At 41.1% G+C, this 17,285-nt stretch overlaps 1 long non-coding RNA gene across 2 annotated transcripts in view; it reads right to left on the minus strand.

Annotated features, from left to right (window-relative positions):
- Positions 1-17,285, minus strand: part of LOC128780469 (uncharacterized) — a 346,265-nt gene that overhangs the window by 39,154 nt on the left and 289,826 nt on the right. The window lies entirely within an intron of this gene.

Genomic DNA, 17,285 nt, shown 5'->3' on the forward strand with positions numbered 1-17,285 from the left:
ACAGTAGCCAAGAAGGGGATGCACCCCAAAAGTCCACTGGCAGATGACTGGATGAACAAAATGGGGCATGTACAAGAAAAATTGCTCAGCCTTGAAAAAGGAAAACCTGCCGTACGCTGCGAAAGAAATGAATCTGGAGGCCATGATGCCCAGTGAAATAAGCCAGTCACAGGGGGCAAACACTGTATAATCCCACTGATGTGAGGTCCCTAGAGTAAATCAAACCCACGGAGACAGAAAGTAGAATGGTGACTGCCAGGGGCTGGGGCAGGGGGACGTGGAGTTTCTGCTCAGCGGGCACACAGTTACAGTGCTGCCAGATGAAACTGTGTAGGTAGTTGTGGTACAATGATGTGAATATACTTAACAGTACTGAATTGTTCACTTAAATATGGGTAAAGTGGTAAATTTTATGTTTTGCTTTTTTTACCACATTATAAAGGGGGAGAAATGAATACAACATGGTCCACTTCGCTGCTACTGAAGAATCCACAATGAAGACCCTGATTCAGTCTAACATTTTCTCATCTTTAGCATAGTAAAAAAGAAAATGTGCTCAAACAGATATTTGCACACCAATGTTTATAGCAGCATTATTCAAAATAGCTAAAGGTGGAAACAATCCCAATGTCCTTCGGCAGATAAGCAGATAAAGAAAATGTACTCTATACATACCGTGGAATATTATTCAGCCTTTAAAAGGCAGGAAATTCTGCAACATGAATGACCCCTGAAGACATTACACTGAATGAAATAAGCCAGTCACAAAAGGGCAAATACTGCACGATCCCCGTACTACGAAGTCGGTGGCAGTCAAATTCATAGCCACTGAAAGAACAGTAGTCAGGGTGGTGGGAGGTGGGGCTGGGAGTCACCGTTTAGCAGGTACACAGTTTCAAGTTGGGAAGATGAAAAAGTTCTGGAAATGAACGGCGGTGATGGTTATATGACAAAGCGACTAAAAAATGGTTAAAATAATATATTTTATGTTATGTATATTTCAACACAATAAAAAAAATGTGACGAAAGGAAAGGTGAGGAGGTGAGAAGCCAGTGGGATCAGGAAGATTAGAATGGTCCCCAGATCATCGAATAGGAATGCACATGCGTCCCCACGTGACTCCCTTGAAATGCTGACGTAACATCGCTGCTCTCTACACCACACAGGCGGTGTGACGGCATTCTGTCTCCCCTACGTGTACAACCGTTGCATTTGGTTGCTTGAACTTGCAGTGGGATTCAAAAAGTAGATGAGTGCTCCCGTACAAATGACAGAAAGAGGGAGAAGGTATGCGCAAACACCACTTTTGGTAAGAATTACCTTTTCCTTTTAATCCACCATTCATATTCTTAACCTGTGTTTACTCTCACCTATGCCAAAGTCAGTAACAACAAAAATTAGCAATACTGATGCCAAGAGTATTCTTTCAGATACTGTAAATATTCTTTATAAAATGATCTAGCAAGGTAATAAGGACAATAACTGTTATATAGCAAGCACTGTGCAAAGCACCTTAAAAATTACAGGACTTTTGACAGCAACCTTACCTCGTGAAGATCATTTCACCAATGAAGAAACTGAGGTTGAGAAAATCGCTTGTCCAAGAACACCAGGGAGGTGATGGAATTTTTCCCTCAGGTCAGACCGACCCCAAACTAGAGCCCCTGGCCGCTGGCAGTGAGGGCACACTTTGTAAACGACGCCATCGAAACACGGGGACCATTAACAAATTAGAGGACACAGAAGAATAAGTGGGGGTGAGGTAGGGCGGGCACTGGGTAGCTGATCCCACTGCCGAGACCTGCGTGGTACCTAACCACACCCACGCAAGGCTTGAAACGTAATGTTTCAGGAGCACTGGTTACCATTACAATTTGAAAGTGGTTTTTTTTTTTAATTTCTAAAACTCTGCCTCATAAACAGGAATCAGGAGAAAATGACGACCTATGAAAGAGAAACTCTGCATGGAGAAGGAAGTTAGTAATAACCGGCTCTCCGACAGCGCTCTTCTCAAATTACATATTAAAGGAGCTACACGAGAGGAAAAGAAAATATCAGAGGAAAAACAGAAATGCACTCCAGACCGTGTACCAACGCTTCGTGAGTAACAATTTCCACAAAATAATTTGTGCTTCCTGAAATATTATACTTCATATAACAGGCAAGCCAAGGTTTCAGTGTCGTCAGAGGCCTGGATTCTTATCTGACAGCTTTAATTGACGTTTTGCCTAAAACCAGGTTACGGTCCTAAGGTGTTCACCACGGAGCTCGGATGATTGGACAACTCAGTGAAAATGGGACAGAAAACTCACTGAGGAACAACAGCTTTCTGCATCAGTTCACTCGTTTCCTATCTCACCCGGAAATCCAGAAAATTACCTTCCGACACATCATAAGAGCAAAGCCTTTGCTTCCAGAAGCAGCTTAAACTCACACACCTTTCCGTCTGCTCTGTTTTCCCTCGACAGGTATTATCTTCTGAAATCCCCAGGCCTCCACCCCCGATACACAGCTTTCTTCCGCACGACACTGCCCTCCCCGTCATCTCTCTGTACTCATTTTTAAGTGCCTGGCAAACACGAGAAGGGGAAACAAAGGGCAAATGCCAGTCTGTGACCTCTGTCTGGACTTAGCCAAGCATGATGTGTGAATCAGGTGTGTGGAATGGAAGTTTCCATGGCAACGAGACTTCAAGGCAGGCAGGAGAGTCACATATTCTTTCTATCGAGGTAATAGAAACACTGAGGCCACCTGAGGGGCGCTGAGGGAGGACACAGAAAGTTCAGAGTTCTCCAGTGACTGTAAGGACCTAGGTCCTCGTTGTCTCCTCCCCCACCCTCCGCTGCTCTTTGAAATAATCTACCATCCCTCTTTTGCGGGGGAAAGGGAGGGAAAAATTAAAGAAGTAGTCTCCAAAGGGAGATGCTTATGCAAAATATGTAGACAGGACTACAAGAGAAAAGTGCATTCTTTACATAGAGAAAAGCAGCTCTACTGGTCAAATGATTCGGCTACCCTGACCCCCACACTTGCATTTTCATGAAGCTTCTTTGCTTTACTTTGCAACATGGTCTCATTGGTGAACCAGCTCATAATGAAAAGCTCTTGAGCTACATTTTGTGTTTTACAGATTTTTTAAAAATTATATTTGCTGTCAATAAACACTTTAACATTATTCTAAACTTTTAAAAATATATCTTAAAAAAAAAAACAAAAAAAAACCCAGCTTGCTCTTTCAGACCCAGGACCTGGATGGAGACAAAGAAAAAATTACACAATTTCAATCTCATCAAAGCTGGCCTTGGTTATCTGGCCAGAAACAGGTAATCTGAATGTGAGGTCTATGATGACATTATGGCTTTTTAAGCTATTTTTCTAACTTGAGACCCAAACCATGTGCGACAGCAAACTCCACTCTGCACTTTCCATCTTGTTTAGCTGTGCCCTAGAAAAGCCCTTTTGAGTCCTTCAGATTATTCCTGAGACTGATTGAGAGAATCACTGTGTGTTACCTGTGCTAATGGCCCTACTTTCACAGATCATTCTGCCCATCACACCAGAGAAGTCTTTCCACACCGCACACTGGACCACACCACTCACTGGACCATGCCACACAGTCCCCAAACCCTTCCAGTGGCTCCTCACTGGACCGAGAACTGCAAATCTCTCATCGCGGTTTCCCAAACACACACAGTGTGGCCTCTGCCTACCTTCTGCCACTCTCCAGTTTGCACTCAATATTCCAGAAAAATTCAACTATTCTTAATTCCCCAGATTTACCATTATCCTCCCTCACCTTTGGCCCTTGATGTTACCGACTCAGGGTGGGTGGGGGGCAGCTGGAACCAACACTTAACCCTTCCTCAACTTCTCAATTCAGATATCTCTTACTCTAGGAAGCGCTTAGTCCTTGCAACAGTTTCAGCCTTAAAGTCCTTCTAGGTACAACCGCAGCACCCAGGCTTCCCCAACACCGAGTGGTCACCCAGGACTCTAACTGCCAGCTTCATGTCTGTGACCCCAACCGACTCAAAGCAGGGGCAAAAAGTGTGCCTTGTTCAACTCTGCATTATCTCGGGGCCCAGCACATAGGATGTGGTCAGGCAAGATTTACCAAAAGCTACTGAATGAGTGAACGAACACATGAACGAAGAGAGGCAGCCTCTGTGGCAGGCACGGCATGACTGATCACCAAGAACACTGCCACATCTGGGCTCCAGCCTCTCGGTCCCCTTCTGTGGCTTGTTTGTTTTGTGGCTTCAGTGAACCTCTGATTCCTGCTTTTCAATTGATGTAGCAAGGCCTGCCCACGATTATTATAAGCATCAAATGAGAGAGTGTTTGTGAAATTCTTTGTGCACCTTTTAGTAGGTCTGAATAGAATGGAATAGTATAGAATACCATTTCCAGGAGGAACTAAATATGAAAGAGAAGAAAGGAGAAGTGCTCTGAGAAGCATAATTAGTACAGGGACGGCAGCAGGCAAGAACCTGGAGATGAAAACTGAGGGTCTATGGCCATTCGTGGTTCGCTGCCACATGGAGCAGACTGACGTCTGTTTTTCCTTCCAACCATGAAAGTTCATTTATACAGTCACAGAGGTAGGAGAACAGGGCAGTAGAAGAAATGGGCTCAGGAAACAAGTTACAGAGGCAAAAGAAGGACCCTGGGGCTTAGGAGAGAGAAAGGTAAAGGTAGTATACCTGGGGGAAGAAGAGAGGGAGGGAGGAAGGTGTGTGTGTGCTCCTGGGAGGGAGAGGGCCCGCTTCTTCCTGAGAGATAATTATGTTCCCCTCCTGCCCATTTTAGGCCTAGACATTCTTATGATCCTCAGTTTCCCACGTATATACCGTGTTCATTTCCACCAAATACTACCATTAAACAGTTCTTGGACATTTGTTTACTATCATTCCAACTGTTAAATACCCTCTCTTTCCCCATGCCCCATATGAATCTTACCAATACTCTAATATCCATAATCACCTGTACCTATAATGCCTTTCTTGAATAAAGTAACTCACAGCCATCTCCTTCCTCCTGATCTCATAGTGCATCAAGGACCTATATTTCACTGTTCAGTACTTTATCTCTAAATCCTTCACACATACAAGCCATGTCCTTTCTAAAATGTGGGGAGGACCTCACACGTCAGAAGAGCCAAGCCTGGGTTAAAAACATGGGGAATTGGCCAAGAAGGTGAGAGGCAAGAAGTGTACTAAGAATTAGAAAATAACATTGACTAGCCTGCCCAGAAAACAGAAATCTATAATGAGAGATGAGAAAGTTAGCTAGCTAGCCAGTTTCTGAAGTTCAAGATTCTGTGGTAGTTGAATGTGACACATTATGATTAGGGCATCAGATAGTGTTTCAGAGAGAAGGGTGCAAGTAGGGGACATGGTTTCCCAAATAAATATACCAAGTGATTCCTTATCCTGAAGAAGAAAACCAGTAAGAAAGAGAAATGGAAACCAGATGGAAAAAGAACCACCAGTGATCAATCAACATTTTGCTGAGTACTCAGGTGTCCCATGCATGGGAAACTGTTCCAGGTGTGTGTTTGGGGTGTGCAAGGTGGGAAGGTTGTCTGCAGAGAACACAACAACAGCATCTGTGCTTGCAAGGCCTGGCAGTCAGCGTTGGGTGACAGAACATACAGTGATGGCAGTATAACTAAAGGTTTAAATTAATGGATGAAAAGTACAAAAAGAGCACTGTAAACAGAGTAAGGACAGATCACCGCAGGCTGAAGTATTCAGGGAGATTTTTCTGAAAGACGTGACCTAACTGCTCTTTTTTTTTCTTTCCTTTTTAATTGAATTTATTGGAGGGGACGTTGGTTAATAAAATTATATGGCTTTCAGGTATACAATTCTCCATCATCTGTGTATTATATTATGTGTTCCCCACCACAAGTCAAGTCTCCTTCCATCATCATTTATCCCGCCATTACCCTCTTCTCCCTTTCCCTCTGGTGATGACTACACTGTTGTTTATGAGTTGTTGTTTTTGCTTAATCCTTTCACCTTTTTCACCAGCCTACCAACCCCACTCTCCTATGACATCTCTCAGGCTGTTCTTTGTTTATGAGTCTATTTCTGTTTTATTAGTTTATTTTGTTCATTAGATTCCACATATGAGTGAAATCACATGGTATTTCTCTTTCTCTGACTGGCTTATCTCACTTAGCATAATGCTCTCCAGGTCCATCCATGCTGTTGCCAAGGGTAAGAGTTTCTTCTTTCTTTACAGCAAAGTAATATTTCATTGTGTAAATGTACCACAGTGTTTTATCCACTTATCTACTAATGGACACTTGGGCTGCTTCTAAACCTTGATCATTGTAAAGAATGCTGCAATGAACATAGGGGTGCATATATTCTTTCAAATTAGTATTGTGGCTTTCTTCAAATATATTCCCAGAAGTGGAATCACTGGGTCATAAGGCAGTTCCATTTTTAATTTTGGGGGGCAACTCATACTGCTTTCCACAGTGGCTGCACCAATAGGCATTCTCACCCCACGACAATGCAAGAGGATTCCCTTTTCTCTACATCCTGGCCCACACTTGTTTGTTGACTTATTGATGACAGCCACTGACAGGTGTGAGGGGATTATCTCATTGTGGTTTCAATTTGCATTTCTCTGATGCTTAGTGACACTGAGCAACTTTTCATATGCCTATTGGCCATATGTGTGTCCTCTTTGGAAAAGTGTCTATTCAGGTCCTTTGCCCATTTTTTAATTAGACTGTTTGGTTTTTTGATGTTAAGGTTTATAAGTTCTTGATAAATTTTGGACAGTAACTCCCTATCAGATATATCACTGGCAGATATGTTCTCGCATTCAGCGGGTTGTAATTTTCATTTTGTTGATGGTTTCCTTTGCTGGGCAAAAACTGTTTAGTTTTTACATAGTCCCATTTGTTTATTTTTTTATGTTTTCAGAAAAAGCATTGCTACTAGAAATGTCTGAGATTTTACTGCCTAAGTTTTCTTCAGGATTTTTATGCTTTCGAGTCTAACATTTAAGTCTTTAATCCATTTTTAGTTTATTCTATGTACAGTGTAAGAAAGTGGTCTAGCTTAATTTTTTGCACATACCTGTCCAGTTTTCCCAATGCTATTTATTAAAGAGACTAACTTTACCCATCATATGTTCTTCCTTCCTTTGTCAAATATTAATTGATTATTACTAACAGCTCTGTCTTAAAAGATAAGACAAAGAAGGGCCTGGGATAGTAGGTCAAATGGTGGAAATATGTGCCCAGAAATGTAGGTGCAATTTGCAAGGTGTGTGACAACATGAAAGAAATCGGGTGAAGTAGGACATGAATGTGGAGAAGTAGGCCAGTGGAATGTGAAGATAACTTACACAGAAAAGGAAAAAGAAATCCGCAGGGAGTTTCGGTAGAGCGAGAGAGAAAAGAAAGAGAAGATCAAAACTAAAGGAAACGAAGGAAAAGAGATGTTCCAAAGCATTTATCATCAGATAAAGATTAAAATCTAAGTGTTTGGGTAAAAAAGGAAATAAGTCAAACCATAAACGGGGTTAATATCAGGAACATGTAAGAAGTCAGAGAGATCAATGAGCAATCATTAAAATCCCAGTACAAAAATAGAAAAGAGCTTATAGAGAACTTACAAAACCCAATAAGCAAACTGCCAATAAAACAACAGAATAAAATCGCAGCAATACAAATAATTCACAAAGAAATATGAATTAAAATAACAAATAAGATACTATTTTCCCTGGCAGATTAGGGAAGTCTTAAAGAGGGAGGTCAAAACTGGCTTACGGGCATCTACATGGGCATTCTGAAATATCAGTGTTGGAGTGTACAACCTTCTTGGGAAGCTTCTCGCCAGTATGTGCAGGGGTCGTTAAAAAGGCACAGTAGTCCCCATAGAACATTAATGTGGTAAAATAATCAGGATAATGGAAAAACTACTCATACCCAAAGATGCTCTTTATAGCACTGCTTAACATAAAGCAATAACCCCCCCCCCCATCAAGATCACAATCAGTACAGCAAAATATCCACAGGGAATTATAAATAAGTTGTGATAAAGTCACAGCAAGAATTACAACACAACCATCAAATATCATTTTTATGTTATTGTTACAGGAAGAATTCAAAACTAAACACAGTGTGATTCTACTTATATAAAATGCATATAGATATAAGCACATAGAAATAAATACTAAATGAAACTATATGACAATTTTCTTCATCTTATATAATTATAGGTTATTTCTACTTTCTTTTGGAGGTCTTTCTGTATTTTGTACAATAAAGATGGATTACTATATAATTCAAAAATATATTTGGGTACTGAAAGATAATATAAACATTTTAATTGCAAATAATATTTAGAGAGAGTTGACCATGGAAAATGAAACTAATCCCTACTCTCAGCTGCCTAGTGATAAAGCCTTAATTCCTAGATGAAAGCAAGTTTCCTTTCTAAACCCTGTGACTCTGTTGACTATAAAAATGATATACAGGATTGCTCCCTCCACATTTTATTGTCCCCAAGAAATGACTTTTAGAAGTCTTTTCATTATTGTTTTCTTCTAAGAAGGTTTTTATAAGATGAGTAAATGTCAACTTTATTTTGGGTCTTAATTTTTCCAGAAGGCCTAAACTCCAGGGAGTGTATCAGCACAAACTAACTCTCCTCTTTCCTCTCTTCCCTACTCTCCTTTCCCATCTACCTACCTCTCTCTCTCTCTCTCTCTCTCTCTCTCTCTCTCTCTCCCCCATCTCTCTTCCCCTCCCTCCTTCCCTCTATCCCTTTTATGATGTCTATCTAGGTGTATCTCTTATTCTTCCCTCAGACCAAGATGGTAGCTCTTTCTTTGATTTCTTCAGTATATTACATAATGTTCAGAGTAGCACCAACTTGAAAGTTTCAAAAATACAAGTCAGCCCTGGCTGGTGTAGCTCAGTGGATTGAGCGCTGGTCTGCAAACCAAAGGGTCACTGGTTCGATTCACAGTCAGGGCACATGCCTGGATTACAGGCCAGGTCCCCAGTAGGGGTCATGTGAGAGGCAGCCACACATTGATGTTTCTCTTCTTCTCTTTTTCCTTCCCTTCCCCTCCCTCTATAAACAAATAAATAAAATCTTTAAAAATTAAAAAGTATACAAATCAACTTCAGTTGCAGTTAAGGTATTTTCAAGCACCACAGGAAACAATTGCATGTGTGGCATGTTACATACACACACACACACACATGAAAAACAGTATGTAAGAAGTCAACATGATACTGATTCTAAAGGACATGTGATGAACTCCTTTTTCAGAGCAAATACACAGTCCATGCTGGGGCTAGGGCAGGAAGTAGAAGCTGGCAACAGCCCACCACTGGAAAGGAGGGCAAAAAAGTGATGGTAACTTTAAATGAAAGAGGGAAGCTTCAAGTTTTTCTATTACCAAACCAAGCAATTAAAACATTAAATGTGAAATCTCAGGCACTGTAAATTTCCTAATATGGTATAAGTGCTGAGCTTCCCAAATGATGTTTTCTCATCTTTCAACATATCAAAGAGCATGCCAAAACCCCAAAGAAACATTTCCATTTTGAAAACAAAAATAAACCACACACATCCACATTCTATTAATAGTGTTGTCTTGCCTTAAAGACTCTGCATCCTTAGTGAAAAACCCCATTGCAGTTTACAAAAATTTTAACATTATTGAAAACTCCTGTCCAAAGTAAACTGGATGTGTGTGGGTGAGTTAGGTGGGACTGAGGCAAGCGTAATCAACTCCTTTCCATATTTTCCTCACTGGAGACCAAATGTTATGTTCCTCATCATCACACCTAAGGGCTGTGTAAATACATTCTCCATATTTAGCAGCATTTCTTAAGAGAGAGTGTAAAGACGGAAGTTGGCAGAAGATACACAGGTTCAAGCCAACACCACAACATTTGGAGACCTAAGATACAGGGACACAAGCTTAGAACCAAAAATCCCAGAAGAAATTGCTAGACAAAGCAAAGGATATGTCAAAAATCCCCAAATCCTGAACATAAACTCTTGATACAGCCACCATGGTAAGAGGAAAACAGCTGCCCTGTGTCACTTTTTGTTTAGAGACAGAATAAAGCCATTAAATGGGATTCTCTCCTTCCTCAACCCAAACACCCATGAGCTGTTTGTTACCTATGTGCTCAACAGAGAGTCAGTCGCCTGGAATGAGTACAATGAGTACAATGAGAGGTGAATGAAATAGAACCTGCTTGAAAGATGCTTTTTCTTTTTTCAACGCTCACCCAAGGATATGAGAGAGAGAAGGGGATGGATGCAAACAGAGGGAGAGAAACATAGATCAGTCACCTCCCCTATGCGCCCGCACCAGGGGTTACACCTGCAATGAAGGTATGTGCAGGGACTAGGAATGGAAGCTGCAACCTTCCTGGTGTACGGGGTGACACTCCAATCCACTGAGCCATCTGGCCAGGGCAAAGATGCTTCCATTTTTGAGAAAAGAAAAGAAAACAACCAATGCAAAATAACAGTAAGAAACATCAAAGTGATAGGTACTGGACTTATCATGGACTGAGGCAAGCGTAATCAACCTCTTTCCATACTTTCCTTACTGGAGACCAAACGTTACGTCCCTCTTCGTCCCACCTAAGGACTGTGTATATACATTCTCCATCTTTAGCAGCATTTCTTAACAGAGTGTAAAGAAGGAAGTTGGCTCAGACACCTCAAAAGGTATGTAAATATCTAATCACTCTGTTGAACACCTGAAATTAAAGTAATATTGCATGTTAATTTATCATTGAAAAATAATTTTTTAAAAAAGAAACAATAAAGTGTCATTTAGTCTATCCTTAAAAATTGAGCATGGAACTAAAATGGTCAACCCCCAAGTCATTTGGAGAGTCCTTGTCACCTGCCTGCATGTACAGTCTTAATTGTTTAAGCTCTGAGAAACAGGCCCTAGAATGGCCCTACCGAGACAAGGAAAAGGGCAAACAAGAATTATATGGGGGACCACCCTGATCAGGTAAGGTGAGGGGAAAGGAAGAAAACTGACTGACTCAAGATTTGGTGACTCAAAAGTAACTAGGAGGAAAAAAAAGGGAGTAGAGTCAGGGGTGAGGTGAAAAGATCGCCGTTTGCAAGCCGACAGATAGATGCAGGGTCAGACCTGCACCCAGCTTCCCTTCCCTTTATTTGACAAACACGACCTAGTAGTGTATGGCAGGTGCTCTTCTAAGCACTTCACTATTCTTAATGTATTTATCCCAACAACAAACAACAGAAATTGGTCCTGTTACTATCCCCACTTCACAAATGGGGAAACTGAGGCACTGTGGGGCCTCATACTTGAAAGGGGAGCAAAGTGATGATTCAAACCTCAGCAGTCTGGCCCCAGTGTCTGAGCTCTGAAGTTCTGCATTGCATCATTTATAAAATACTTCCTTGTCAAGGTTGTGGTATAGATTCAGCGGAAGGTACGTACGGCACCCAGCACAGTGCCTGACATTTAGCAGAGGCTGAATAATTTATCCCCCTCCTCCCACTGCTCCCTACCCTCTCTCCCCAAACTGGGGGAGACTGCAGGCAAGATCCTGCACATAAAGGCAGTTACTTCAATCTGCAAAGGCTCAGGGGCTTGGGGCAAGCTGGAAAACAAGCGTCTGTCTTTATCCCCTGAGGCCTGGAACAAATGCTCTAACTCTAGCAGAGATGTCCAGCATGTCCAGCCAGAGCCTGCCTTTATTATAATCTGCATTCAAGGAACAAGAACTGGAGATAAGCCTTAGGGAAACTGAAGATTTCTGATTTTTGTACTAGGAGCTATATAGATTTATGTCAAACACAAATAACACAACACATATATACACACATACAACATCTGAAATGTATATCACACCTACCACCAACATCAAATGACCTACTTTCCAGAAACTTTCCTTTTCTAGAAACTGACAGAATATCTGTATGAGTCTGTGACTCATTTTAAAGCAGACCAGAAACTGATGGTGAGCCCAATTACAGAGTCCCTTTTGAAATTATTAAAAATAATTAGGGCTAGGGCCCAGGGAACTGTGTTATAAAATATGAGAAAATTTTGTTTTCCAGCCCTACTGGCAGTATTTTCATGAACTGATGACAATAAAATAGACAATAAAATTGAGACTATTTCTACATCTTGGTATTAGTGTAAAAAACCATTGAGAAGGTAGACATGTTATCAGTTAAATGACTTTTTTAGTTGGACAAGTAGTGATGCTCACAAAATGGGGGATTTTAATATGTTTGGAATTATATGTTTAATATATTTGGAATAATGGTACACAATTAGAACATGTTACTAATTACCTGGTAGAAATGATGTCTACACATTCTTTCAATGTTTCCTCATTTAATAATAAGCCCTATTTTATGTTAAAATAATAAGAACATTATTTAACTGTGAGAAAAGGTAGCCCTACAATTAAATACCGAAAATGCTGTTCTGACCCTGAGAATGTGCTAACATGGTCTAAAAGTAATTAAGAAGGAAAGCTGACTTTCCACATTTTTAGTTTTGGTCACTGTGGCTACTGGGTTCATTGGTGGCCTGCCAAATCTTGCAAAATTACAGTACTCCTATCCATGTGGTTTCCAAAACTATAAGCTTCTATTGTGAATAAGCTTGATTTTCTGCTTCAGAAATCCATCAACTGCAAAGAGAGACTCTACAAAGAGCCCAGGTGCACACACCGGGAATCAAGTTCTTCATTCATTTTAATTACAGTTCAGCAGCGCAAGTGAAAGAGGAAGGTGAAGAAGCGTCTTCACAAAATGTTCATTCAAAATAAGGAATTTCTGTCGGGGACACGAAAATGGAATCCTTCAACTTGCTCGTCTTCAAAGTTCCCCAATGTGAATTATGCCTCTGTAATCATATGTCAGCCACATTTAGGCTTATGGCTCAGCCAGAATGTTTGAGGAGGGGAGACAGGAACAGAAAAGGAAATAGAGTTAGCAGTGAAAGAGGACGGCTGGATGAAGTGTTTCAGACTTTGTGGACCTGTGTGAACAGTTCCTTCCACTTACTGTTTAAGCTGTTACCCCCTAGCAGGGAGATTTGTTATCTTCTTAGTCATTTCAAAAGCCATCAAATGGGGATGAGGGAGGGAAGAGGTGGGGGGAGGGAGGGAGTTTTTATGTGTGTGTCTGTGAGTCAGCAGAGCCGGAAGCCTAACAAAACTACTTCAAACAAGAAGCTGGGAAGGAAAACAATAGCTTCCACCCCCAGACAGTGAGAAATTGCATTATCCTAAGGGATCACGGCCACCCGTGTTCCGTGCAGATAAGTGAGAACCTTCTCTGCTCTGGCCAATAGGAGACCTACAGCCACAGCTGCTCCCAGAAGCTCTGGGTGGCCTCTATTCCAGCAGTTCCAAATGGTTTCAAGGCAAAAACACTGCAGCTGGGTGGTGCTCAGAAGCCCTGGGAGGAGAGGTTCACAAAGCCGAGGGGTGGCGCCTTGCATTCCCCCCCCCCCCCCCACCAGGTGCTCTAAATCCCTCTAGGGCCTTAGGACAATCACAAGGAGGTCTCAAGGCTGATTCCTAAGGCAGCTGTCAGAGCCTGCCTCACTGCCATTCCACAGCAATAAACTAAGACTGTGCCTCAGAGACTCCAGAAACGGGAGATTTTCCTGCCAGGCAGCTTGGTGCTCTAGAAGCAGTGGTATAATTAATGCCAGCTGGCAAAAGTGTGGGGCATTCCAAATTCATTCTGGAAGAGAAAGAAGCCTTGCACAGAAAGAAGCAATACCGACACAGAATCCCTTGGGACATTCCCTTTAAAGACTCCAGCAAATCTGATCAAATACATACATTTGCAGTAAAATTTTAAATCCAAAATAATGTGTCAACTATCTTCTGAGAGAGAAAAAAGTGTTAGCATTTGAGGGAAAGTATATGAAAGTTACAGTATAAGCTCACTTTGGGGTTAGTCATTTGCATAGAAGAATTAAATTTTAAAAAATTTATTCCACTTATCAGTGAGTACCTGCTGTTCAATGTATAGTATTTCTTTCTTGATCTCTAGCTAATGCCTATAAAATATGTTTAACTGACCAAAAAAAGTTAGTCAAAACATAAAATAAGCTGATACGGCTGAAATCTCACATATACACATATAGTCCCTTGACCAAGTAACCCCTTTACAGAAATCATTTTTGTATGTACATTATTTTAAAAGTATATTTTTATTATATACAAAGTATATTTTATATATTGTATTATGTAACAAAGTGTGTGTGTGTGTGTGTGTGTGTGTGTGTGTAGCAAATGAGAAGGGATTACAGGATTGAGAATATAGAAAAATAATGTTAAAATTGGAGCACTGGCTACCATGTAAGTAGTGACAACAATATTTCGTGAAAAGCCAAAATGGCATAAGTGTTAAAGTTAAAATTAAGTCATTTGACATCTCAATCACTGAAATGGAGGTTGAAAGACTGAGGAGATGGCTTCCACTTGGCCCCTAAGTTGCTGCGGGGCCTGCATCAAGTTGTATGGTACCTCTGTTATAAAATCTGCAAAATGGAGATAACACTTCACACTCCCCACCTCAGAGAGCCATCAGAAGATTAGATACCAAAAAAGAAAATCCTCAAAGCCCTTTGAGTTTCTCATAAATATAAGCCATGCAATGTAATAAAATACCAGCACCCCCTACAAAACTCCTACACACAGGAAACAGATGCCAGCAATGTAACAGGGCCAATAACTCACCCAGCATTAAATACATTTAAGATCAGGGAGGCGGTGGGCAATTGTGCCTACAGCGTCCAGTGAAAAGGTGGGGAACATAATGCTGAAATTCAGATCTACTCAAACCAAACAAAGCAGCCAGGAACAGGAAAAAACAGTACCGTTTTGACAGGTAGCCAATGACTCAGAAGAAGCAATCCTGACAAATAAAACTCCAGATTTTTGCTTCAAGGTCTAGATCTATGAGAAGACAATCAAGTGACAATGCACTGGTAGTTTTTCATGTGTAGTAAAATCCCATATTAAAATAAAATTGGTCTCCCCAGAAGGTTAAGTGTAATGACCCCTTCACTGTGAATAAAATTTAAGCACAGAATAGAATATTTTTAATCAATTTGTACCAGAAACAAAAGCCAAATGAACTGTACATGGCCAACTAAAAAACAATTATTTGGGGATTTATAGGCAATTAAGAGATTAGTAAATATTCCTATGTCTTAAAATATTCTGAATTATGGAAAACTTGAAATTGGTCAAATAAATGCCTTATATTATATTATATTATATTATATTATATACATTATTATATCAAGTCCTTTTTGTGGGTCATGTGTCAGATTAAAATAAAAAAGACGAGAAATATCCTATTCCTGGTTCTCATGAAACTCAGTCTAGGAAGCAGGAGACTTAGACACAAAAAAAAGAATACAGTGGGTTAGAATCAAGTATGAACAGAGTGCTGATGAGGAAGAGATCAAATAAGTAATTAATTCTGCATGGAAAAGGAGAGAGGGGTGCAGTTCAAGAAATCTTCAGAGACCTTGCACAGTAAACACTACTTCACCACATAGGGAAGAAGGAGAAAATGGCATTCTGGATAAGGAAACAGCGGCCCGCGTCTCTGTCCCCATCCAATGAAGCACCATGGGGACACTCTGGAAGGGTATGAATTGCAAGGTCTTTGTGGGAGGCAGAGAGAAAGGGACAGAGCACCACAGGATGATATTTTTGAAAAGGGACTTGATTATTTTCTATAATTCAAGATGTGAGACTGAGGCAAAACGAACAGAGCAGGGAGGTAGTACCTGCCCCTAGCATGAGACAGACTCTAGGGAATGGACAGCATTGCTGAGGCCCATTCTCTACGTGTAGGTGAGGCAGGTAGAAAGCAATACTGCTAAAGGGCGTGACAAGCTTAACCGTGACTCAGGCATGGTCAGGACTTGGGTTTCTAGGAGAAATAGCAGATGAGTAAAACACAGTGCAGTGGACTGAATAAGGGCCTCCAAAGAAAACAGGACCTAATGTCTGGAACCCATCAATGTTACCTTCTATGGCGAAGATTTTTCAGACATGATTGTATTAAAGTTTTGAGGTGGAGGGATTATTCCAGATTATCCATTTGGGCCCTACATTCAGTAAGAAGTATGCTCATTAGATGGAGGCAGAAGGGGATTTGACTACAGAAAGAAGAGGAAAAGGAAATGTGACCAGGGAGGTAGATATTGGAGTGATGGAGCCACAAGCCAAGGAATGCCGGCAGCCACCAGAAGCTAGAAGAGGTAAGGAACAGATTCTCCCGTAGTCCTGTGGTGAGACAGCATTCCTGTTAGCACCTAAATTTCCATTGTTTTAAGCAACCAAATTTGTGGCAATTTGTTACAGGAGTACAGGAAACTTATACACACAGTGAGCAAAGAATCATCTCTCAGGTGCTCTTGGGTTTCACAATCACCAGTCCTGATAAAACTAAATCAGATGGAAGGCACCTCAACTATCAAGAAGTTGAAGTCCAAGCTGAAGCCTTAAAGGAAGGCTAGTTCATTGAACTGAGTAACTGGCCAAAATTTAGGCAATGGGACCCTGATAAAAGTGCAGAATATGTTAATATAACACAAATGGAAGAAATGCAAATCATGGCCACCAAAGGATGCCACATGGGGAAAGAGAACTGGCTCTGAATACTAGTGGGAAAAACAGGAGCGATACAGCAACTCAGAGGACATCACTGGGTCACCAAGTTTCTGGCATAGGATAGTCACTTAATTTTAAGTGCCCATAGGACTTGGGAAGAGGTACGAGAGGGATGGAAAATACGGATGTGCATCCTGAGTCAATCAGAACGGGCTCAGGAACTGGATCAGGACTAGACCATGAAATCGAAGGCATCCATGGGTCCGGGTGTGGGAAGACTATGGAAATAAGACAGATGGGACATGGAGTGCTACAGAGCGTCAATTGTGCTGTTCAGTCCATTAAGGAAATAACTTGATAAGATCTATTTTAGGAGAGTGGGAGCAGGGTGGGATTATCCACAGTAGACTAAATAGCCCAGTAAGAAGGTAATTGACCCAGCCAAGACCAGAGAGTAGGAATAGGGAAATGGAGAAGGATTAGAAAAATATTTAGAAGACATGGCAAATTCCTTGAATAAGGAGTGAGTGGCTGGTAGGGCATGAGGGCAGCCAGTAAATGCCAATACCAATCTTTGAAGTACAAAATTTAAAAGAAAAGGTTATGGTAGAACAGAACGAAATGAGTTTGTCT

The sequence above is a fragment of the Desmodus rotundus genome, chromosome 3, assembly GCF_022682495.2.
Source record: "Desmodus rotundus isolate HL8 chromosome 3, HLdesRot8A.1, whole genome shotgun sequence".
In the NCBI taxonomy this organism is placed as follows: Eukaryota; Metazoa; Chordata; class Mammalia; order Chiroptera; family Phyllostomidae; genus Desmodus; species Desmodus rotundus.